Below are 24099 nucleotides of genomic sequence, written 5' to 3' on the forward strand. Positions count from 1 at the left end.
ACATCCCTTGAAACTGTATTGAAACAGGAAAACAGTAAATAGCAATGTTTTCTTATTTGCTCACTTTCTATACTTTTTTTTTTTTGCCTTTAAAAGGGTTTAGCACTGGTTTGTGCTTCCTATGAAATATTTTTGTTTTGTCTTATATACATTAATTTTCAATGCTTAATCAGAAATCTGATCTCTCTCTAGTTTATATGCTCACTTTTCAACAAAACAGCTAAAACCTAGCTGTTGGGCAGGAGTATGACTCGGATCCTTTTTCCAAAGGTTGTTCTTTTATAGGTTGCTCTTATGGCCCGTTTGCCTGGCAAGAATTAAATTACAAGGCAGAAAAAGACAAACATTTTATATTTCATGTGGGGTTAGGAAAAAAAAAATATCTCAGAAACAGTTTTAGAACTGCTTTTAGGGAAATCAATACCTGTGCTTGTTATCCACCTGCTATTCTTAGTGTGTACAGAACTAGATACTTGGTGATCTTGTATTATCTGATCCCTCTCAAGGGTCTGACTTCACAACAGGTGCTGTTCATGCATTTGCAGAGGTTCAGTTAAGTTGTCTGCCCAAAGTCATCCTGGAGGCCTGTGTGTGTGCAGAGACTGGGTCTGAGCTGAGGAGTCCCTTTCTGCTTGTGGCCAGATGTTAACAAAGTTCAGCATCTCAAAATACATCTTGCACACTGGTGGGATTGCCAGCAGTAATGGGGGTGCAGATTCCCACAGCTCAGGCTTTTTGTGCCTCATTTTCACAGCTTTTGGTGTAGGAAGGCTGAGGTGTGGGCAAATGAGATGATTTCTGTCATCCTTCTCTTGCAGTCTGTTGCAAAGGCGATGAGCTCTGCAGGTGATCAGCTCACCTTCCTTTCAGTGGACTGCCTTCTCTACAAACTCCAGCCAGCCCTGGTCTCAGGGACATATTTTGTCTCTATTTGCTGTTCCTTCCCTTACGCTTGACAGCAAAGCACTAACACAGACTCCATGGCAGAAACTCTTACATGAGAGCTCCCTGTACAGTGTAAGCTGAAGGAAAGAGGTGCTTACAGCTGGGAACAGTCCTGAGAGCCAGCCTCTCACTTCAATAAACACTGAGCTTTCCTGATGGCACCCGAGCCAGGCAAGGGAGAAACTGCTGTGACAAACAGGGGTCTGGGAGTGCCCGATGGTGTGTTCATGACATCTGGCTGCCAACCATGAGGACCCAGGGATTCCAACGTCCAGTGAGGCTGCTGTATTTTTCTTACATCTCTTTCTTGGAGTTGAAAGCTGTTGTGCTGATTCAGGTTTTTCTGGGGTGTCATTACAACTGTTGTACTGATGACAAGAAGCAGTCTTTATTCTAGCAGCTGTAACTGAACACCACTGGGAAAACAGACTCCTGAATGTGGTGATGTTTACTGTGGAGTAGCACAGTGAGTGTGAGTGCTGTGGTAACATCCTTATATTTCTGTTTCAGGCACTGTGCATGGAAAAGATACTTCCGTGGGAGGTGGCCCCATCCTGATTACACTCTCCTCTTTCAGCTGTTTTTCTTCTGAGGAAACATACTGTGAGAGAAGCCTTAAAGCAGCCATGTGAGTTCAGCATGGAGTATGTCCCCTATTCTAGCTGTGTGAACATGCAAGGTAATCCCAGACCTCCATCCCAGGTCTCTGCTGACCACAAGGGAGGAGGTGCTGAGATTTTTAAAAGCTCAGCTATGAATCCTCTCAGTTGGGGCAGATCAAATTAACATCCTGTCAATGAAGATGCATTTTGGATATGCTTAGGACCAAATACTGGTCTCAACAAAGGCTACAGTAGTTCTGCTGCTTAGTTCAGTGGGTCTCAGGGCTTTACCCATCTCACTCTGCTTTACTTCAATAAATATTGAAGTCTAGCAGTAAGCCTTATTATCAACTAGCAAAAAGAAAGTGGAGTGGTCTCCTTTTATATTGACACAACTGAACCTCTTGTAAGTGACTATTGAAACATAGCCTTGTATTAATGGGGGGCAGGCAGAAGCTCCTAGGGTCAGGGTTTTGAAACTGGGATCTGCATACTGCTGTCTTGTCTGGACACCTCAGTCTGAGGGGTCTGTGTAAGGTATTTTAAAAAACAAATAAAACTCCTGTGAAAAGTTGACAGGTCTGCAAAAAGACAGACACACAGAGAGGAGATCTTAATGATTTTCATGGGCATGGGTGCTTTTGAAAAATCCTCCCTAAAGAATCTCTTGATTACATAAGAAAAAGCACCTTGCTCCACAAAGACCTCCTCGTATCAGCTGTCTCGACAAGATCCATTTTAAGTCAAAAGAATCAGAGCACTTGAAAGTTTTAATAATTTTCCAAAACCTACTTTGAACGTCTATTTGATTGTTCAACAAAATTGTTGTTCAAGCAAAATATTATTTCATGTCAAATTGGTATCTTGATTTTCTTCCCTCATATTTGGCAAAGGTTAGGCAGGGGGCATTTGCATGTCTTGACTGCACAGATTAAACTGCATTGTGTGGTCTTAGTACTCAAGTTCTGATCCTAACTCTGATTTTAGTAAATGGAATTCATGATCTCACTTATGTCACTCCAGAAAAATACTGAATAATTTTAATGGTGGAAACCCCCAACAACCTCATACTGAAATTTAATTTTATCCCAAACTTCTTCCTTTACAGAATACTGCAAAGAATTGAGATAAGGAATTTAAAAACAAAACTAAAAAAAACCCAAAAACCCCACAAAAACCAAAACTACCACAGTAGTTAAAAATAACAATATTGGGTTTATGTTTAAAGGGGCTTTAATGCAATGGTCCATTAAATTTTGAGTGGTATTTCCACAAGTTATTTTTTTCACATAAATTACCATGTCCTTGAACAGGCCAGAGCACTGTAATCCAGATATAAACATTGTGTTTGCAGCTGTGATATGGCTGTGACAGTGTACAGCACTTGTGTGCAAAAGCAATCGAGAGGACTCATGAGCAGAAGCAGAAAAACTAATCATGTATTTGGAAAATCTTTTTATTTTAGGCATCTTTATTGTATTTCCCCCTGGACTCGAAGGACACTACATCTGTATTTCATGATGACAGCTATGGAATTTCAAACTTTCTTGTCAGCCTGTAAAACAGATAAGAGAAAGGAAAACCCCTTCGGCTGTGGTTGTTAGGGTGCTCTTATATGGTGCACAAATTTGAATTTCTTGTTTCAGAGAAAGGAGAAAGATCTTTTCCCAGTAGTTTTAATTGTAAAAAGTGACTTTTTTTTCCTTGTCTCTGCTGAGCATCCTTGATGGAAGGAGCATACCCTGCTTGGGCAGATTTCAGGGATGTGCTGGGATGCTCAGCTATGCTCCTGCATATACTGATGTTACCCCTGGGTAGTCTGGATTTAGTCGCAAGCAGCTAAAAGCACCAAGCAGCTAAGGTCCAATAAAAGGAACAGGGAACTTTCAGGGAATTTGCCCTAAACTAAAAAGCTGAAAAACAGCACTGAAGACCCTGTTGTCTGCGTCAGAACAGGGGGTCAGGACTGGATGGAAATAACTAGTGGAGGTGGTAATGTGCCTCAAAAACCCCCTCCTGCACAACACCCACTGTTCCCTTATCCCTGACTTCCCCCTGCAGCACGCTCCCGCCTGTTTTCCCTCAGCCCCGACAGTGCCTCCCGCCTGCCAGAAAGGCAAGATGGTCACTCGCCCTGCAGCCAGTCGGACAGCTTGGCTTGCAAGGGAGAGCCTGGACAGCCCACTCGCATTTTGACCTCCTTCATCTGCTCTTCTGAAAACTTCGGGATTCACACAAACTCCTGATGGCCGCCTGCTCCAGAGCCCCGGGCAGGGAAATGGCGCTCCGGCTGCACCTTCACCCTGACGGCCCCGGGGCCCGTGCGCCCCTTGGCCGCTCTGAGAAGCCCCTTCATTTGCTGGGGCCGCCGTCGCCATTGTTATGGAAACGGTTGGTGCGTTTCTCCCGTGGTAAAACCATTTTGCTCCCACCTGAATCTTCTTTGCCTGGTGCTCCAGGCTGCAATCAGACTTAACCTCGCCCAGCTGCGGGCTCTCGGCACGAGCCGATTCCCCTCAGGTGTGCGGCGGGAAGGAGCCATTCCCCTCAGCTGCGCTGCGCTGACCGGTCCGGTCCGGTCCGGTCCGGTCCGGCATGGTGAGATCCCGTAGGGAACATAAGGAGCGGTCGTGCCCCTCGGAGGCTCTCCAGGTCTCGTGGATATGCTGGGCTGTCTCGGCCTCCCGCACGGAGCTCTGGCCGCCTCTGGGAGCCAGGCGAGCAGCCCCCTGCCCGCGGGGCCCTGCGGAATGTTCTGGAAGGCTGAGTGAGCAGAGAGCAGACGGGAGAGCAGCCCGGCGGCCGAGGAACCCGGCTGGACCTTCTGGGTAAGAACCCCGCAGTGGTTCGGTCCCGGGGTGCTTCTCCGCTGGCTGGGGTGTGTGGGGGGCTGTGGGTGTGCCCTGGGAGAGTAATCCCTGGTCTCAGCTTCTTACTCCCAAGTCTTAACCACGGCTCCTGGGGGCCGGGGCCTGGTCGGGTGCTCCTGAGGAAAAGTTTGTATAGCCCTGTGGGGAAGTTGCTGTGTTTGGAACCCAAGGGTGCTGATGGGGTCCGGCTGGAAGCCTGGCTGGTGAGGAGGGGGTTGGTGTCATGGTTGTGTTTTGGGAGAGAAGGTTAACTGCCCAATATTCTGTAGTGTCTCTGCCCATACCAAGAGGCCTTAAGTCTCTTTATGCAGTAGTAGCTTTGATTTTCTTTTGTAGTTACCTGCTATGCCTTGAGGTCAGTAAGGAAGGCTAAGAAACTTTCACTCCAAACTTGCTCTTCGGATATTTCCTTTTAATAACTAGATTTTTCTCTCATTAGATTCTAGTTTATAAATGCAATCTGTGTGAAAGCACCGCTGAAGGGTTTTCAGGACTTCCCTATATACTGTTCCAATGTAAGTGGTCTGTTAGACCTCTGATGTGGCACACAGTAATTCATAAATCCTGCATTAACTCTACCAGGTTTGTGGATCTCTGTGTAAAAGCTGTGTATGAGAGCTATTCTACAGTGGTTCCTTAAGAAGAGGAATTGGTAGTTATTCATAGTTTATGCTGGTGGATATAAGAGTTTTCAAAACTCTTCTGCTGGGACTATATCCTTTTGTTCTGGTTGCTCAACTGGCAGTGTAATTAATGCCTTAAATGGAGGTCAGGTGGCAGTGTACGTGTGTGGAGTGAGCTGCTGTAGCTCCCTTTCAAGTTAGTGTTTGTTTCAAATGCTGTGCGCTGTTCTGCTGCAGTCGGAGATCCCTTTGGTCACTATGCTTGAGATGACCTCAGTGTTGCTCCAGTAGATAAGGAGAGCTCATCCACGTGAAATGAGTTAAATTAATAGTTAATTATATGAGGTGATGCTTCTGTGAGAGCAAGCCATCCCAAGTCATTTACAAATGTCCATGTCTGGTTACAGTGCCTATAATGTAATTTGATCTCTGCTATGACAAATGCAAGGGTTAAAAAACTGTTAAGCGATAAGGAAGTGTATCTTGTCTGTGCCATAGCTTGGTTTTAATGAGGATGAATAACTTTAAAAATGTTTGGGGTTTATTTAAAAAAACAAAAACAAATGAAACCCAAACCAAACAAAAACCTAGCAAACCAAGAAACTGACAAGCAACAAGAAAGCCTCAAATCCTCGGGAAGCTAACCAAACAAAACAGCTTTCCAGTGAAAGTAGAGCAGCACTGGTTCAATATGCTTACTTTCTCCTAGAATATTTGGTTTTGAGAGAGTAGGCTTTGCACACTTACAGGTGTTCAAGAAGTATTGGTTTCCGGCTAAGAGAGAAAGTTTGGGGTTTCTTTTATTGTTTGTGTTTTTTAAGTTTTGTCCGTTTTTAGTTGGGTTTTGTTTCCTGATTGTGTGGTGTAGTGCCACAGAAAAAAGAAACTGAAGCCCTGGGTGTTGAGATGTTTGTGAGCTAGAGCTGTCCTGGGGATCTGCTGCCTGAGGTAAATGGAGCAGGTGGGTGTCATAAGGAGTGTAATGAGCTCTTGAGCTGGAGAATGGGGAACAGTTGCACGTGCTCATCAAAGGGTAGGCCTTCAGGAATGCTGTTTTTGATTTCTTAGTATCTCCAAATTAGAAGTGTTTAGGGGTCAAGTTTTGTGAAGGGGTTGCAGTGTTGCTCCTGTACTGCCAGGGAAGCAGGAGTTGCGGGGGAAGAGGCAGCAGCATATTTTTGTTCCGAGGTTTGAGGGAAGGAAATAATTATGACTCTATCAGTTAAGTGTCAGTCATTCTGTCTCTCTCTGTTTTGACATATTCAATTCTAGTGTCTGGTGGTAAAGGAGATAAGAGTGTTAGGGAGGATTGAAGGAAAAATTTTAATGGGGCGAAGCAAGGGGAGAAAAAAAACCTGTCGAAGACAATTTCTGGCAGGCAGTCGGGTTGCTGGTGCAGACAGATTGGCTGATGTTGATTGTTGACAGCTTCTGCAGCTTGCTAATTACAACTGTAAAAAATTCAGGTGAATGACAGTAACTTGAAATGTTAATTCTGTTTTTTTTTTTTTATTTTGCAGCTGCAAATGTTATTTGGCTATTGCCATAATTGATGGACACTGCCAGTTGCTTAGACAGATGGAAATTAATACTTGTGTTACTGTTAGAACTCACTATCACACTCACGTTTTTATTAGGCTCCAGCACTGAATTAATATGTACAAGAGAGTGCATATAGAAGGAGCAGACACAACTCCCACCTGCATTCTGCTCGCTGTGTGTTTGTGCAGGGTTGTGGTAAAAGATGGTGATTAAAAAAATGGGTTAAAAAAAGTCAGTGAGAACTGGGCAAGTGTTTTTTGAGGGTGGTGATTTATTCCAGTCACTGGGCTGGCTTTAGGAGTGGTGGGGCGGCTGTGGGGAGGAGATAACTGCTCAATGGTCCCACACAGGAGCTGAGCTCAGACTGCAGTGGTTTTCTGGTGACATTGTCTTAAATTTGATGGATGTGGCGAAAGTCTTAAAATGCGTAGTGATATCATGGGTTTTCTTGCTGATGCCAAAACTTCACCCTTCCTTGCATGGAAGGGGAAAGGCTGGAACAAGATGGAATTGTTACCTTTGTTTTGCACTGAAGGCATGTGTACTGGGGAAAAAAAATGCTTTCCAAATAAACAATGTGTGGTGCTGTATGTGCTAGATCTGGGAGGTGTGAACTGTGAATGAAGGCAGCGATGGCAGCACTTGAGGTGGCTTTCATGTACAGGTTGTTCCACAGAATCACAGTGTCAGGGGTTGAACAGGACCTCTGAAGACATCAAGTCCAACCCTCCCTGCCAGAGCAAGACCAAGACTAGGGCAGGTCACTCACATGCATCCAGAGAAGGAAAAGCCACAACCTTTCTGGGGAGCCTGTGCCAGGGCTCTGTAGCCCTTACAGTAAAGAAATTCTTCTTCATGTTGAGGCGGAGCTTCCTGTATTTTATCTTAAATCTGCTGGCCTTGTATCCACTGGACTGACTATGTGACCTGTGCTCCTGTCCCTGAACAGGTGGGAGTCCCCTCTATTGAGGCCATGCTGCTGAGGACTCAGCTGTGCTGGGCAGAGCATGTCTCCAGGATGGAGATCACCCCTCCCTAAGATGGTGCTTTGTGGTGAACTTGCCATCAGCTGCCGCAGTAGAGAAGCCCCAAAGAGGAGACACAGGGACTCCCTGAAACAATCCCTCAGATTTGGCCATATTGACTGAAATCAGTGGTCCTGAATGTGGCCTCCAGTCAGGAGACATGGAGACACAGCATCCATAATGCTGCTGCCTCTTTGAGAGCAGATGTAGAGTCAGTCTTGAGGAGAAAGGCAGCACAGAAAGAACTGTGCCTGGGCTGTCCTGGCACAGGAGATTTTCTGCTGTGCCTGTGGCAACCGCACTGCCTGTCCCACATTGGACTTTTCAGCTATCAGCACACTTGCAGCAAGCATGGGGAGAGCCCATCTTAAATCTTCATTCATGAAGCCAAGCCATGACTGCCCTTTGTTCTGTCACAGGGCACAAATGAGAAGAGGTTGTCCTAGTGTTTTTCAATTGGTGTAGTGGTTTCTTTGTATTTCACTTGTCCTTCTATTTTTACAGAATTTAAAGACTGTATAATGTGAGTCTTTTAAGACTTGTGCCGGAGTTGATGGAAACTTGTGGCTTAAGTAGTTCATCATAAGAAATGCATCCGTGGTTTTAGCTGGTGTCTCTGAGTTGGAAATCATGTGAGTTGGAAATTACAATGCTGGTTGAAAGGAAAATGACTAGAGGTGGGGTAAATAGAAGCAGTTAATAATGTCAGGTAATACACAGATGAATGTACAGTGGGGCGATGTTTTCTTAAGTGGAAGTGTGGTGTTAAAGGTGGAAGAAAGGAATTAAGAAAGTTATTTGACTTGCAAGTGGACCTGTTGTGGGAGGTGGCTGCTTCTTCTGGGTGGTAGTGGGGCCAGGGGACTGGTTCAGGCAAAGCCCTGGTCTTTGAATCTGGACTTACTTCAGCCGCCCATGGCTTGGTTGCTGAGGAAGGAGGTGGTGGCTCAGTTTATCTTGGTCCTTTCTCAGAGGATCAGGATTGTGGGAGTAAAGTAAGGCAGTGAATGCTGAGATCTTGGGTGCAGGGAGGGGAGAGCTGAAGCATTGGTGAAAGAAGTTGCTGAAATAGTTCTATTTCTTGACTAGGAAAATAAGTTCATAAATTGAGCCCTCTGAAACCTTTTTTTTTTAATTTTTTTTTTTTAACAGTTTGCTTCAAACTGCTGTAGAAAATGCTTTCCTTGATGTTCAGAGATTGCAGCAAAGTGGGACTCTTCCCTTGAGGTGTTGGTGAGCTGTATTTAGAGGTAGGCTGACAGAACCTGTAGCAGCTCAGCTCAAGGTGCAAATGTGTCTACTTGCTGTTTTGTTGGTTCTGTGGAAGGGAAGTCACACACATACTGTCCTCTCTCCCCATGACTCTTTCTCCTCTGACCACATTGGTGCCTCATCTTAAGGCCCACCAGATCTGAATGGTAATTCTGAGCTCAGAGCAAAAGTGTGAACAGATGCACAGGAGCTCTGTGCTGGCCTGGCTAGCAGAGCTTTGATGTAGTTGTGCACTTGCATGCAGTGCAGGAGGTGTTCATATGCTAAAGGTAGGATTGTGTTGCCCACTGCTATGCCAATTACTGGATATTAATGGCAGGATAGTGTGCATATGCCTAAACTGGGAAGCAGAAGGTTAATAGACGAACAGCACCAGAAGATCCCATTTATCAGTTTCTATTTATCTCTCCTTGGGAGGTGGCAGGTTTACAGTAAATACCTTCTGTCCTCCTAATTTCCTAATGATGGGGATAATGATGGAGAATGGTGAAGTCATTAACTGGGACAGCCTCTGTGCATCACTCTGTCAACCACATCTCTCCAAGACCTGCAATGAAAAGTGATGGGCCCCAGCTGTTCACCAGATTCTTTTCCCATCCCCCTTTCCATTCTCAACCCCAACTGCAGGCTTAGCAGTTAAAAAGAGGGGGAAGAGAGAAAACCCAAACCCCAAATGCCAGTCCCTTCCTTTTCAACTGCAATGGTAGCCCAGTCTGCCCTGGACTTTGGGTGTAGCCATGAGGAATGTGTTGGTCTGATGCCATTGCATCAGAAGGCACAGTAGCCAGGCTTTATTTCTAGATCCCATTGCTTGAAAGGTACGAGTTTTGCAAAATTGCAACATGTTCCTGAAACATGAACCAAAGTTCAATTAAAAATTTACCTATGTAAACTGTTGATTTGAAAAGCTTCCCCCCTCCCCTGCCTCTTGTGGCATTTCTTTGTAGGTGACTCCAGAGCTTTTTTTGTTGTATTTCTTTTGCATTTGGACAGTAGCTGTGACTTAATGACTTTTCAGAGTTGAGTGGATTACCATTTGTAACAGCCATGTGTTCATTCAGTAACTGTGATTTACTGCCAGCCCTGTTTAAAACATAGCATTTCTGTGAAAGGTGAAAAAACCCACCCCACCTCAGGGGCAGTTGAGGTTTTCATTGTTATGAAAGGGAGGAATCTTTACCTGTGTGCTCTCATACATTTACCATTTTCCTGTAAGCCTGTGCCTGTGTACAAGTGCTTTTAAAGCTGCTTGGCCTGACCTGCTCTGCAGGAATGTGATGACTCTTCAGTGAGATGTTTTTTTCTTGATTGCTGTAATTTGTGAGTTAAAGCACTAGCTTTACCTGTAGCAAAGCTGCAGGTGCTTGCTGTGGCCTTGAGAACAGCATTAAGTGGTGGAGCCCTGCACACCTCCTGTGGGTTGTGGCTTTCGCTCTGGACTGCCAGCCATTTGCAGTGTCTCCTGCCTTGGCATGGTTTGAAAAGAGAGGCCTGCCTGAAGTCAGGTTTTCCTGTGCATCCACCATGTGTCAGACTCATAAAAGAACTCTTGAGCTGTGGGAGCTTTGTATTAGAAGGGTTCATTAACTTTCAAATGTTTCAATTGAGGAATTTCAGAGCTCTCAGCAATAGACCAAGGTGGCCAGCTCAGCCAAGAGTGTCCCCTGACAGTCAGGTACAGATGTGATTGCTAGCCAGAGCACCATAAGAAACCTAATAGTGTCCCAGAAAGTGTCATACATGAGCTGCAGGAGCTTAAACCACATAGCCCAGAGAGACTGTAAATAATTTTTATTAGGCTTTAAGAGATAGGAAGACAGAGGAGCCTTTAACTCATAGCATGCCAGGAATTCAATCTGCAAGTTTGTAGAGTGTGTGGGTGCTATCTTTGTGACCCATTATGTTCATTTAGCTGTCCTGGAAAATGTGACAGGAGAGAGGAAAGCACAGTTGAGCTGAGGGAAAGGACTGTGGTATTTGGTTAATTCTGAGCAGGTCATTAACTGTGTTCTTAAGTGCTTCAGGCCAGGGTAGTTTTCTGCCTGATGTCTGTAAATGTGGTGTCTGAGAGAAGTAGATTAAAAAGGAAAGGCAATGGAACAGCTCTCTGTTTTGGGACATGACTTGTTAAGATGGTTACCATATTAGACAAGGTACAGAATAAATGTTCCCTAAACAATGTTTCCTTAATTTTCAAATCCTAGATGCTGGTCTTGGCCATACAGACCCACTAAAATTGTTGTATTGCTCCACAGTGGCCTGGTAGCTGCATGTCAGGAGTCCTCTCCTAAGGGCTTTGACTTGGATTAATCATGTTTGTTACCTCTTGGCTAAGAACTTGATTTTATATCATAAATGTTTAGGCTGGGGAAAGTGGAGCTTGATTTCATGTGCATTATGGCAGGTCCTTTGGCCTCTCTCATTAGCCTTGCACTGTGCTCAAGGATTGATGTGTGACTGAAGTCTCTTCAGCTTTGGTTTAGACTTATGAGGAGGTGCCAGGTCCCTTCCAGCCACCCCTGGAGCAAGCTGCCAGGGCTCCTCAGACATTTTGCAATGTTCTGCCTTTGGTTGGGTTGCTTTTTAGTTAGCTGTCCTTAGTTTCTTCTGAAGACAAGTGCTTGTGAGTGAACTGAGGCTTTGGATTTCAGCCCTGCTATGTTGCTTTGGTTCCCACAAGACTTCCAAGCTGCAAATGAGAACAAACCTGACTGTGAATGTGCTTGCTGTGGTGGGGCTGGTCAGTGTCCTGCAGGAGAAAGGCAGCACCCTGGGCCAGGCTCAGCACTGTCAGCTGTTTCTGTGGCCAGCCTCAGCTTTGACACCTCAAGCATGACACCAATCAGGCTAAACAGAACATGCAATATTAAACATCTGACTTCTAAATAAGGAAAATCATCTTAGTCACTCCATAAGCAATCTGTATGATAATTTCAGGAAAGCATGAGGTGGCTGTTCTCTCAGTGGAAGAAATAGCTGATACATCTTTTAACGTATGTAAACTAACTGTAGGAAAGACATAAGAGCCTAGGATGGAGGGAAGTTCTGCTTGCCTGAGGTGCACTTCAGGGAGAAAATAAAGGTGAGACAAATTGTCTACCACTGTGGAAATTTGCTTGGGTAGGACAGTATCTACAGCACAGGATCTTGAGGAAGATGGATGCTGTTACAGATAATGCTGGTCAAGTGAAAGAAATGTCACTGGAGCATTGTAATATGAATCCAAAATAATTTTTTCAATTATGTGTAACATACAGCAGTGGATGACTTAAAAAATTATCCTAGCTGACAGCACAAAGGCAACAAAGTCTTATATTGAAGTCCATATTTAAAGGTGCAGTGTGTACATACCAAGCCTCTGACTATAGCTGGTTTCTGTTCACAGTCACTGTTCTGCTCTTGTTTTAACTTAGCTGACAATTTCTGTGCTAGAGTTGGCTGTTCCACACAGGCACAGCTTCCAAAGTGAGGTGTAGCTGTGTCTATCTGCAGAACATTACAGATGGTTGTAATGCTGCACGTTGATTTTGGTGAATTCTGGCTTCCAGAAGCTTTGTCAAAAAGTAAGCTATTCAGTGTGGTTTCCTTGATTAACCAATTTCTTAATGTCTGTGCTGGGTGAGGTATTTAGGTTTGGGTTACTCTAAGGGATAATTCTTACTGGGTCTGCTGTTTTCAAGAGTAAGATAATTGATTTATGGCTGTGGAGAAATGGGAATTAAATGTAGAACGGTTGGGCGTTTTTATTTCCCTGTCTGAAATGCAGGAGCACTCCACATCTTGGAGATCCCAGCACTTCCAGCTGCAGGAGTGGTTGAAGTGTAGAAGTAAAGCAGCATGCAGTGTCAGCATGGGAAAAGTGAAGGTGATGACCAAGTTTATACAGAGACATAAATACTCCAAGTCGTAGAAGTGTATCTGGTCTAGGTTTTTGAAGTGTTTTCTCCCTTCCGGAACAGTCTTATTGCTGATCATCCTACACCATTGCCTTGGCTAAGTCCTGTATTGAAAATCCATGTCTGAGTGTTTGGATTAGGACCGTGCATGGTTCAGTTTAGTTTAGGTGAATCTTGGGCTGGTGGCTGTCAAGCCCTGATGGAAACCAGAGAAAATTTGGTCTTGTTTATATAATCTTTATGTTGCTTTTCACTGAAGTATGAAAACCCAGTATTATACCACTGACTGTCTTAGCTCAAAAGGAGTATCAAGTGCTACACTTGCCATGGCGCAGGAATGGATAAAGTGAATTCCAACAGCTATAGACAATCCCAGGCATCTGCTGCTTCTCTCTTCTAGAAGATTAGTAGTGATTTATTTCCTTCAAAGGAGCCTCAAACTTGCTGATCTCAGAAACCATGCAGTATGAACCTTTACCTTGCTGCCCTGATACTGACTCCTTAAAGTCCTAATCAATTATATGGTAATGATCTCAGGTTTCACTGGGAGTTTTCTATTTGGACTTTTTACCATTGCTGTGATATTTTCATTACTCAGTGTATAAATTTTCCTTTCTTTGCACCTGTTAACAAAAGAAACCTAGAAAACTACTAGGTTTTCTTTAGATAAACTATCTGTGAGATAGGCCTGGAAGCCAGAAGCTGTGGCTGCAATGCTCAGTAGACTGTACACACAGCTTTTTAGGGGATAACTGCTGTAAAACATGGGCAGCACGATGGTGCAGAGCTCTGCCTGCCTGTTTCAAGTTGTCTCTTATTCACATCATGTTGTGCATGTTCACATCAGCTGCAGTTGTGGCTGGCTACACAGGCTAAATTTAAGACCCATGGTGAACGTTACTGTCACTTTTGCTGTTCTGGGCACTATGCTTAATCAAAGAGCTGGAAGGAAAGCTCTCATTAGAGTGGCTTGCTTTCTTTTAGTCATACAAAAGCCTGCACTTGGCTAATAGAGACTTTAAAGAGCTCTTGCTTCTGGTTAGGGTTGGTCTGCTTGACCTGATCTAGGCCTGAGGCAGAATGAAGAAAGCAGGCTTTGAATAAATGATGTCTGAGAAAACGTGATGGCTAGAGATGAGCAGGGTGTTGTTCTGCAAGGCTGCTGCTCTGAGACTATAGAGGTTCCCTACTATAGCAGCAAACTGCTGGTGTTTATACTGTCAATTTAAAGATTGTTGCCGACTTCTAGGTGAAGGTGTTAGCCTTAACAGAAGAAGCTGCTGTTTCTCTGTCTGTTGTTCCTGCTTGCATGTGTAGCAGTTGAAGTCCAGGTCCTGTGGTGTCAGGTGTGGAAGAAGTGAGAGGGCAAATCCAGCTGTACTGCAGAGCCTGCAGGCTGAAAGGAGGTGGCAGGTAAATGCTGGGGTAAAAGCTGTAAGTGGAGGCAGAAGGGCATTGCTGGCAGAGCTAACAACAGCCATCCTGTGCAGCTCATACCTGGGTGTCAGCTGAAGAGTGGTGTGGGAAAGCTTGTGTTTACCTGAAAAGGGAGCATGGAAAAAGTGTCTTATTTTGGAAATAGCTAAATCATGTGTAGTGTTGGAGGCTTTTTAAGCTCTGGAGCTATGTAACCTAATCTCGTTTGTAAAGTTTTTATATTTTTATTTTTGTATTAGGGCTTAGAAGTTGCCACCTGGGAGTCTGAGCCAGTAAATTTATTCCACGTGATTCATTCTGAACAAAATCACTACAGGTGATGGTATTGGTATATTGGGGAAGAAGCTCTTTGTTGGAGAAGAGAAAGTAGAGTCCCTCCTCTTTCAGGATACAGAAACTTGTGGTCAGTTACTTGATTAAATTATATCTGAGCAGGGTTACTTTCGTGTTGGGTGAAAGGCAATAATCTTAATGTGGAAAACAAGAGTAACCTTCATAACTTCTTCTCTGGCTGCTTCCCATGTAAGATGTGTTTGTCATGTGTGCAGTGGGTACTCCTGCTCACTGAACTCTGTCTGCTGGTGGTAAGTAGTTAGCTTTGCAGGAAATGTTTACAACTGCTCCCTAAAAACAGGCACATAAAGACTCCAGGTGCTGTGTTGTTGTACCATGTGTGCTAGGAAAACCAGGCCTGCAGAACAGGCCCTTCTTCAGATGTTTGCCAGATTCCTGCATAGCATTCCTAGTTGGTCAGGCTAGGTCTGCCTTGTTGCAGTATGCCTGTCTTGTCAGGAGTCAGTGCAGAGAGGAAGGAACAGATGGGAAAAGGGGACAAAGAATGTAAGGAAATGTGCATGATCTTACCCAAGGGATGTGTTAAACTTAAATTTCTTTGTTAATAGTTTCATAGCATATTAGTGTCTGACCTTGCAGCGAGGTTTCCTAAGTACCTTCTTCCCCCCCTCCTTTTTCTTTGCTTTTTGCTTTTTATCTTCTTGCAGAGCAATAAAGTTGCTGAACTCCAGAGAGCTCCTCTAGGAATTAAATTCTTAAGACACAGCATTACTCTCTGAAGAGAGATGGAGGAAGTTATGAGGGTAAGAATGGGAAGGTGGTTTGTCAGGAGTAGTTTTAGGACTGGTCAGAGCAGGATAGAAGAAAGGAATAGTTTCCTCCTGAAGAGGGTAAGCCTGTTGTTTCACTAGAAGACACTGGAAGCCTGGAGTGCTTGGAAGCCCTAGTGCTGGGAGCTGTGTACAGTAAGAACTGGCCTCTCCTCCAAGATGCTCATGTGGCACCACAAGAAGTGAAGATACCGGTTGCTGTTCCTGTCATGCAGCCAAGGAAGGCTTCAGGCTCCCTTCATGAGGGGAGAGGCTTTCCCCACTTCCCAGCAGGCAGCAGGAATGGGATTGGAACACAGGTTACTCTGTATGGTGCTATAAATGCAGCAATGGGAGCAATAGCTCTCTTTTGTGTTGTGCCTGCTTTGGCTTAGACTTATGTCTACTGCCAGTGGTTCCTTGTGGGATGCTCCCAAGTGAGGCAGCTGAGGCTCTGCTGAAGAAATAAATAGAAAGCTTACAGAAAATTACTTAATTCATGACCTGTACACCACCAGCAAATGGGGAAGCTTATTTCTAGTTCTTCTAAGGCACAAGCCAAACCTCACCCTACTAAATGTGATTTGCTGTGCTTTGTGAGCACAGAACTGGAGGGCCTGGTCAGAAAGAATCCCAGCAATGCCTTTAATTACCCTGTGTAACCTAAACCCCATGAGGAGGGAAGGAGCTCAGGGTTGCCATGAGAAGGTGCAGCTGGGAACAGTGTGGGGTATTTGCCTTACTAAAGTTTGATCAGAACCTCCCCAGCCAGCAGTGGGTTTCAAATGTATAACAGAACTGTGCCTAAAAACAAGGGTTTCTCTGTCACATGTCTGCTGTCTTGTCTAAGGGGACAGGGACCTTTGTTTTTATGGCAGAGGGTCTTTAGTGAAGCCATCAGCACTGATAGGTACAGATGACTTTATCTGCTAGAGATGGAAGGTGTGGCTGAGCAGCACAGGTCTCTGGGGAGCAAAGCACAGCCTTGCAGATAGGTTTTACTGAGTGAGTGATGGCATGTCAGACACCAGGGGAGTCCAGACAAGTGCCTGGAACTGAAACCCACTGGGAGTTGTTAAAAGCAGAAAAGCCATCCTGAGCTTCAGATGTCCCAGAGCTGCAAGTTGTTAGGGACCAGGAGTGTGCTCTGAGTTGAGTGTCCCTGTGTGCCTGCTTTATCCTTGTACCCTTTGCAAGGTGTCTGTTTCTGGCCTCTGTCTCAGCATGCTGGGCTGGTGGTTCTGTGCTGTGAGCCTCAGCAGGCATCCTGAAAGAAAGCAGCTGTGGTGTGGGGAAGGAGGGCAGGGGAGTTTATTCCCCTGACCCTTAAGGCTCCTGTCAGTTAACTGCCTGTGGCTTTCTGGCACTGACTGCACAGTGCTCAGAGCAGGAATATAGGTGGCAAAATGAACTCTGTGATCAGTAGAGAAGCAAGCGTGACTTGGGTGTAAGACTGTCATTCACTATTTTAATTTTTTATTTTGGAAAGGACAAAGCAACACTAGAAACATGTAATTACTCTTATATGAGTGCCCTTTTTTCCAGAGTTGACTAGCTGTAGCCTCATTAACTGCAGGGGAGTAGGTGTGCACAGGTATGTCCACGGGAGCCCTACGCTGTAATATATATAATGTAGTTCTGTCTTGGATTATCTAAGTATAATGGCTGTGACTTTGTGTTTTCCTCCTTGCCTGAATGCTTACTGGTCTGATCTGACAGACCTTTGAAACCTCTGAGGAGAAGGCTGTGTTTATCTCTGGCTGGGGGGGAAGATGAAAAAGCAGTGGGCAGTCCCGGGTTGATCTAGGTACAGCTGCCATTGTTAGTTTTCATCGTTGTCTAATGTCTGTGTGTTCTGTTCCTGGGTTAGGATTTGAGCTGTCTTTTGTCTGTGAAAACTTGTGTGCACCCTGGCCCCATGGTGCTGTCAAAACAGCAAAGCAGAATGTGATGGTTTTGTATCGTGCAGCCAGCAGAAAGGAAAGGAGAATAGTGTCTTAAATGACAGGCATTAAATCCAATAAGGAGGAGACATCCCTCATGGATGTGGAGTCATATTTTCTGTCATCTGAGACAGTGACAAGGTGCTTGTGGTAAATCTGACTTAAAATATGCTTAGTCCTCCTAAGGATATATGGATATTTTTTTTTCCACTGAAGATCTCTGTTAGAAGAGTATACTGGGGTTTAAGACATAAAGAGCAATTGGCTAATGCTAAAACTTACTTTTTGGCAATTGAGAGAGCATAAGCTTATGTAGATAGCTACATTACTGAAAGCCAGGATGTGTGCTGAAGTACAGAATGGTTAAAGAGAAAACTGACCAATGTTCTATGAAGTAACAAAGTGTGGAAAATAACTAGTGAAGTAGCAAAAAACTGATTGCCTAAGTATTTTTATCTGTGCTGACATGTTTTCCTTTGGATATTTTTAGTGACTATTTCACTTTACTGGGCTGTGGCAAGTGTATTTTTCTGCAGGAGAGTATTCAGCCCTTCAATAACCGAAAGTTACTTAGATTGGGAAGAAAGGTGAGGGTCAGCAGTAGGACCCATGTCTGAATGCACTGAGTGCCTGAGTGCACTGTGATTTCTCTGCATCTCACAAGGAGTTGCAACTTCATCTTGGCCTGAAGATTTTTGATCTGTCCTGTCCCGAAATTTCACGAGGGCTTGTTGGTGAGGTAAAGCAACCAGACGGGAGCAGACTCTGCTGTTGGTCATGACTTTCCAACTCTCTGCGTTTTGTCTTTCTGTCCCTGTGCAGCTAATTTTGCAATCTCCCCATTGTGCATCATCATAAATTAAGCTACTGCTGAGGTCAGAGGGCAGGAGCTCATGTGTAAATGAACATTCCTCAAATCCTTGTTATGTATTGGACCTTTGAGATCAGCTCTAACAAGCATAGTGCAAGCAGTGGGTTAGTTTGTTGCATGCTACTGGGAAATTAAATGTATCTTCCAAGTTCTTGTCACTTAAAATTTGCAGTGACATTTACTGCATTTGACAAAATGTAGGGAGAAGAGGTTCCAATTAACCAGAACATCAAACACTGTAAATGATACAGTTTATTTTGGAGGCATGATATTCAGAAAGGTCAGTCAGTCGGCTAACCTCAGCCATTTGTAGTGTTCCCTGTGGCTAATGAGCACTTAGCTCCCTTAGATAATGGGGGCTTTATGCAGAGAAACTCCAGACGCCCTTGTGTAGTTAATGCTTGTGTGTGGTGAAACTGACTTTGCCTTAGAGAAGTGCACCAGGGAAGTGGGGTGTGAAACTCTCAGTAGCTCACTAGAAAACCATAACTACTGCTCTGCCCCAGAAATCAGAAGGTCTGAGTATTCTTGTTGGGAGGGAGAAGTACTGGAGCAGAGACTAGCTCATTGGAGTCCTTGGAGAGGAATGGTGACCTTGACTTGTTGAAGTAGTGATTTGAGAAGAAATCTAGGCAGCTGTGTTTAGTTTTTTAGGTGTTTGTTTCTTGACAGTTCCATTTCATGTCTGGTAAAGTCAGCTTATCAGAACTTCATATGCAATTTGTGTGCTTAAGTTGTAGTTTTGCAACGATTTACTAATTCTGTGCTAACTAACATAGCTTTTTAATACTGTATTTGTTTTCCTCCTTTGAACTGAGCTCTCTGTATTGAGAGTTTCAGAGGACTGTCCTGTACCTGTCAGTGAATGTGTTGGCAAGCTATACATCTTCTGGAAGACAGGATTTTGCCTTATCTGCTTTTCACTGGGCTCTGTCTGATTCAGTGGAAGGGTGGGAGTGGGGAAGAACCAGGGAGAATTAGAGGACTGGGAGAAAGCTTGGGCTGTTTTAAGCTGCATCACAGGCAAGAGCAAGAGTAAGATAAATTGCCTTCAGTCGGTGGGAGGAAATAAGAACAAGAACTTGCAATGTTGGAGCCCTAATATTGTCAGGTTTTTAGGGAAAACAGTCTTCCTGGGTCACAATGCAAAAGAAATAATTTCTTGAATTAAACAGAGCTCTCTTCATACTGAAGTCATAGCAGCAAAATGACCTCACGCTGCACCTTTACTTTCCCCCTACTCCCTCCCTTGTAGTTGTTGCTTTAATTTCCTACAATATGTTATTCTTGTTGTTTGGAATCATGGGGAGGAGGGAGAGAGGGGAAACCAACCTGTGTAAAAATTAGCTTTGAGTTATTCCATCTGTGGACTCTTAATTTTGTCATGAAAACAGAGAAGCCTGGCAGGAAGCTAGCTTTTGACTGGCTTCGTGTATCCTCTTGTCTGGAGCTGGGTAAGAAAGTGTGGCATTTAGAATGAAAGCAAAAGCTTCATTTCTGGAACTCTGAGTGTTTGCCCAATTCTTTGACCATCTGTTTTTGTTGACAACCACCTCTTTGTGTTGTGCCAAAGTTATTTTGGCTTTTATAATCTGTATATGCATGTGTGTATGTGTGTACATGGTAGTGTGGTTGTGTGTGTCTGCGTGTAGATCATTAGGGTGCTACTTACTGGGTAAGATAGCAGGGAGCTGAATGTGTTAAAGCAGTTATCTTTTGTGAGGATGAATTACCAGGAGGAATACAATGACTAATCCTGGCTTCCCTAAGAGACACTCAAGTCCTCTCCATGTCATTATCCTGTCTAAACGCTGCCAGCGCATGGGAATGTTCCTCAAGTGGCTCTGCTTGTGTTGCAACTGTTCTGAGTATGCAAGTACTTGCCTCAAACATCACCGCCGCAAACATTAGTAGTGATAGAGACCCCAGCATCTGACTGAACGTGAAGAGCAGATGGTTCTCTGCTTCTTGATGCTAGAGCAGTAGCCTGTTTGGTGGTGGCATTGTGAAGGTGCTCAGTCATGTTAGCCTCTCTTTGGCTTCACTTGTGTTGCACTCCTGATGTCTGTTAGGGGGTAATTGTTCATTCCACATGTCCTTCATATGCTAATGATACCAACTAGCAGTATGTATTGGAGATGCACAGAGCAGGTGATGATTGGAACTCCCATCGTGGAATTGCAGAAGTGGTTTGAAATTGAAGCTGAAAATCTAGCGTGGCACATACTTCTTGAACAATGTGTTTGTGTGTGTCTAAACCTGCGTTTTCTCTATACTTTAATAACACTTCTCTTTCTGTTTTCTTCTGAAAGCCATATTGAGAAGCATAGAATTTTCTGTGCTGCTTTCCATACTTAGTTTTTCCAGCAGTGACTTGTGAACTCTTGCTTGGCATGCTAGTAGGCCAGAGTAACATATATAGCCCATGACAGCAGCAAAACGAGGCTAACAAATATCCTACTGAGGATGCAGTATGACAGCTTCATCCATCCAGCTGAATTTGCATTGTGAGTATGAAATAGCTGCGTGTCATGGGCCACTGCCATTGCACACAGTCATTTATTTAATAACTCAGTGCACAGACATTAAAGGGGAGCCATGCAACACATCATTTTGTAGAAGACAAATAAGAAATTAAAAGATGGCAGCATTTAGAAAAGTCTGCTTTGTACCATTCCATCACCATAACTTGTTAATGGTCAGATGTAATGCCTCAGGTGTAAAATGGAAAGGGTTTTTATGAGGTGGCAAAGGCACAGACTGGTGTGTCTCAGGCTGCTTCCCTGAATTCCTTTGTGCTGAGCAGGAAGGTGGATGGTTTAAAAGGTCAGCTTCTTTCCTTGCAACTTAAAGAATTACAGTCATGCACCCAGCACTAGGTGTTTTCTGGCACGTGAACCAGCTGTGTTAAAACTGCTTAAAATCTTGATGATTGTGTGTTTCTCTCTAGACCGTTGTTATTTTACCCAGAATTGAATCTCTTTGTGTTTGATAGTAAAGGTTTTCCAGAAATAAGCAACACTGCAATTCCATCATGAGAAGGACTAATTTTAAGTAATATGGAGTGCTTTGAAATCAAGATGCTTAAGTGTTCATCCAGAGAAGCTAAAGCACACAAAATAGGCAGTCACTTCTGAAAATCTGTTCATAAGCACAAAAGAAAATGCTTCTGTCATTTTAGACATATTTTCTGGAATTGCCTTCAGCCCGTGTTATTTCCATGTGCAAATTAGGTGTCTAAGGTTGATGAGATTTGTTGACTTGCACAAATGCCTCTGGTGAGTGTGGGTGCAATTGTGAATGAACAGCTCTCACTTCAGAAAGAAAAGTGGAATTATAAGAAGGGCCAGGACTGAACTTGGGTGAGGACAGGATGTTGAGGAAAGGCAACAGTGAAAGTTTGGTTGGAGCATTTTGCTGTGAAAAATGTAAGAAAGGGTTTTAAATAGTAGAGTCCAGATGTGAAGCTCCTAAATCCTTTGCAGGCACTGGAAACGGGAGGTTTTCATTGAAATGGGAGTAAAGGATTATTTTTCTCACTGGTGGGAGCCCAGTTTTAACAGTGTAAAAAAGGTTTCATGCTGTCTGCTATAAGAGTAAGTCATCAGACTAACTGGAAAGGAACACTACCAGTTGTCGCTCCCCCTTAGCATCAACAGTGCTAAAGGTTTCAGAGTGCTTTCCTCACAGCCAGGCCAGTTTTAAACCTTCAGCTCCTATTTGCAGAGCTCAGCTGTGGGCATGAAATGTCTCCTGGGTTGCTTTGCTTAAAAGCAGTTAGGAATGAAAGGGCCTCTTAGGTGAAGCATTTGATTAATTTCTGCTCTCAAAGGCCTGTAGAAAGAGATACTTGAAAAACAGAAAAATACTGAGAACAGAAACTGCACAGAAGAGTAGGACAAAGGCTCAGGAAAGAGAGATGACTCTTGTTGTGTTAATTTTCATTGTCATAACACATATAATATAGATTGCTGTTGTTGCTTCTGCTAATATTACTGCCACAGCTGCGAGTCCAGGATGGCTGCAGCAGTTACTGCTTCTCTGCCCTCTCCCACAGAGGGGCAGCTTAGCTGCAGGCTCAGCAGGTAAGAGAATGTCTTAGTCTTGCCTGGAAACCGGGGGATTTGAGCAGATGTGCTGTGGAGAGCAGAGCTGTGTCTGCAGCTGGAGCAGACTGGTGAGATAAGTGTCGGCTAGTTGGCCAGATGTGGAAGGAAGGTCATCTGCCTTTCTGCAGCAGAGCTGGGCTGGGATGTGCCTACCTGAAGCTGGTGTGTTGCTGAGAAGATGGGGTGTCAGCAGAACCCCAGTGATATGGAGGAGTGCTGAAGCAAAGAAAAATTACCAAGGAGGATTGGCCATTTGTGCCCTATTTACACCTGAGATACTTAGACAAGAAATAAAGATGAGCATGTTTCCTGAAACCAATACCAAGTAATTATTCAAGCTATCTGTTGGTATAAACGGATGCCACCTCATGGATTTCAGTGGCATATCATCTATTACAACTGGCAGGGAAGGCGCCTTGGAAGGCACAAAACATAGCTGAAATGCTCATATTCAGCTGCACCTAGTTCTGTACTGCTGTATTTGAGGAAGACCTTGACTTGAGGTTGATACATATTTGACCAGATGGCTAAATAACTCAAAAAGTACCTAAAAGCACAAGAAAGTTACAGAATACTCAACTGCCAAGAAACGTGGATGTAGTTTAGCTTAAAAAAGGCTATGTGAAAACTAGAACACAGATAAATAATATCCTCTACAACCTGTTTTTTATTATAGATTCTTTCAAGATATTCAGTTCTTAGATCTGAGAGCAGTGCAGAGGAAAGAGCTCATTCTGTGTCTGCCAGTTTAGGTGGAAGGGCAGTTAGTATCCCTCTGCATTCTTTCAGTGGAACCATTTAAACCTTTTTTCTGAATCTTTAATTTCAGCTTGCTCCCACTAGATTTTAATCCTCCACTCCTTTCTGTGAATGAATTCAGAGCCATTGTTCAAATCCAGTTTCAAATGTGGAATCTGGAAGGGGCTGCTTTACCTGCAGCACTCCATCCTGGTGCTTCAGCTTTTGTATTGATTCTAAATGATTTTACTGCAAACTGACCAGCTGTGGCCTGAGCAGGCAGCAAGGTCTGGCCCGCTCACCTCTGCAGAGCTGACTCAAGGGACTTGACCTGATGCTGCAAGTTAGGTCTTGGATGATAAGATTTCACGCTTCCTTTGTATCATCTGGGTGAGGGTATTTTCCTGTAACTGGCAAATGTATTTTTTTGGAAAGCAGATTGATTCAGTGAGGGTGTTAGCTGGGTTTCATAAAGCACAGTGGACTCCTTGAAAGGCTTTGTTATAGCTGCTGTAATGTGTTTGGTGTTACAGCACCAGCTTGCCTCACAGCTGGGACGTTCAGATCCTGGTAAGTTGGTTTGTCTCTCAGTTCCTTGTCATACAAACTCCTTCCCGTAGATGGAGCAGGTGGAAGAACAGACCTCTTTCCTTGCTGATGTTGTCACCTACACAGATTTCTTAAAATTACAGCAGAAGCTCATGCAAAATATTGAAACTGAAGCAGTTCTTTTGAGATGTGTAGAACTGTCTCATGTCAGAAGGAGTTAAAACCAGAAAAACCTCCTTGGAAGAAGGTGAATGGGCTTCAAGGCTTCTTGAGCTGCCTTTCAGCTGTAAATCCTGAGATTTATCAGTCTATTTTGAGCATTCTTTGGCCCAAAAGAAGTATCAGAGGTTGCTGCTAATTCTATCTGGAAAGGAAGTCATCAAGACTTGAAAAACCAAACCTACCTTTCTTCCAAAAGGAGTGAAATTAAACCAGTGCATGAGGACCTTAACAATTTTGATAATAAATCTACATATTTATCTGTCTGCAACATACTGTATATTGCCATCAACTGATCTTGTTAATGTTTTTCTTTTTTTGTAAGTTTTACACCTGAAACTCATTCAAGAAGCAC

At 43.9% G+C, this 24099-nt stretch overlaps 2 long non-coding RNA genes across 7 annotated transcripts in view; both read left to right on the plus strand.

Moving 5' to 3' along the window:
• Positions 1-3136, plus strand: part of LOC139796288 (uncharacterized) — a 44872-nt gene extending 41736 nt beyond the window's left edge. For all 6 annotated transcript variants that reach the window (XR_011725920.1, XR_011725922.1, XR_011725921.1 and 3 more), the window contains 2 exons: positions 1456-1573; positions 3013-3136. This is a non-coding gene — a long non-coding RNA (uncharacterized lncRNA). The remainder of the gene's footprint in view (positions 1-1455; positions 1574-3012) is intronic.
• Positions 3137-4158: 1022 nt separating this feature from the next.
• Positions 4159-24099, plus strand: part of LOC139796291 (uncharacterized) — a 240433-nt gene continuing 220492 nt past the window's right edge. Inside the window, exon 1 of the long non-coding RNA XR_011725925.1 lies at positions 4159-4375. This is a non-coding gene — a long non-coding RNA (uncharacterized lncRNA). The remainder of the gene's footprint in view (positions 4376-24099) is intronic.

This window comes from Heliangelus exortis, chromosome 4 (genome assembly GCF_036169615.1).
Source record: "Heliangelus exortis chromosome 4, bHelExo1.hap1, whole genome shotgun sequence".
NCBI classification, from domain to species: Eukaryota; Metazoa; Chordata; class Aves; order Apodiformes; family Trochilidae; genus Heliangelus; species Heliangelus exortis.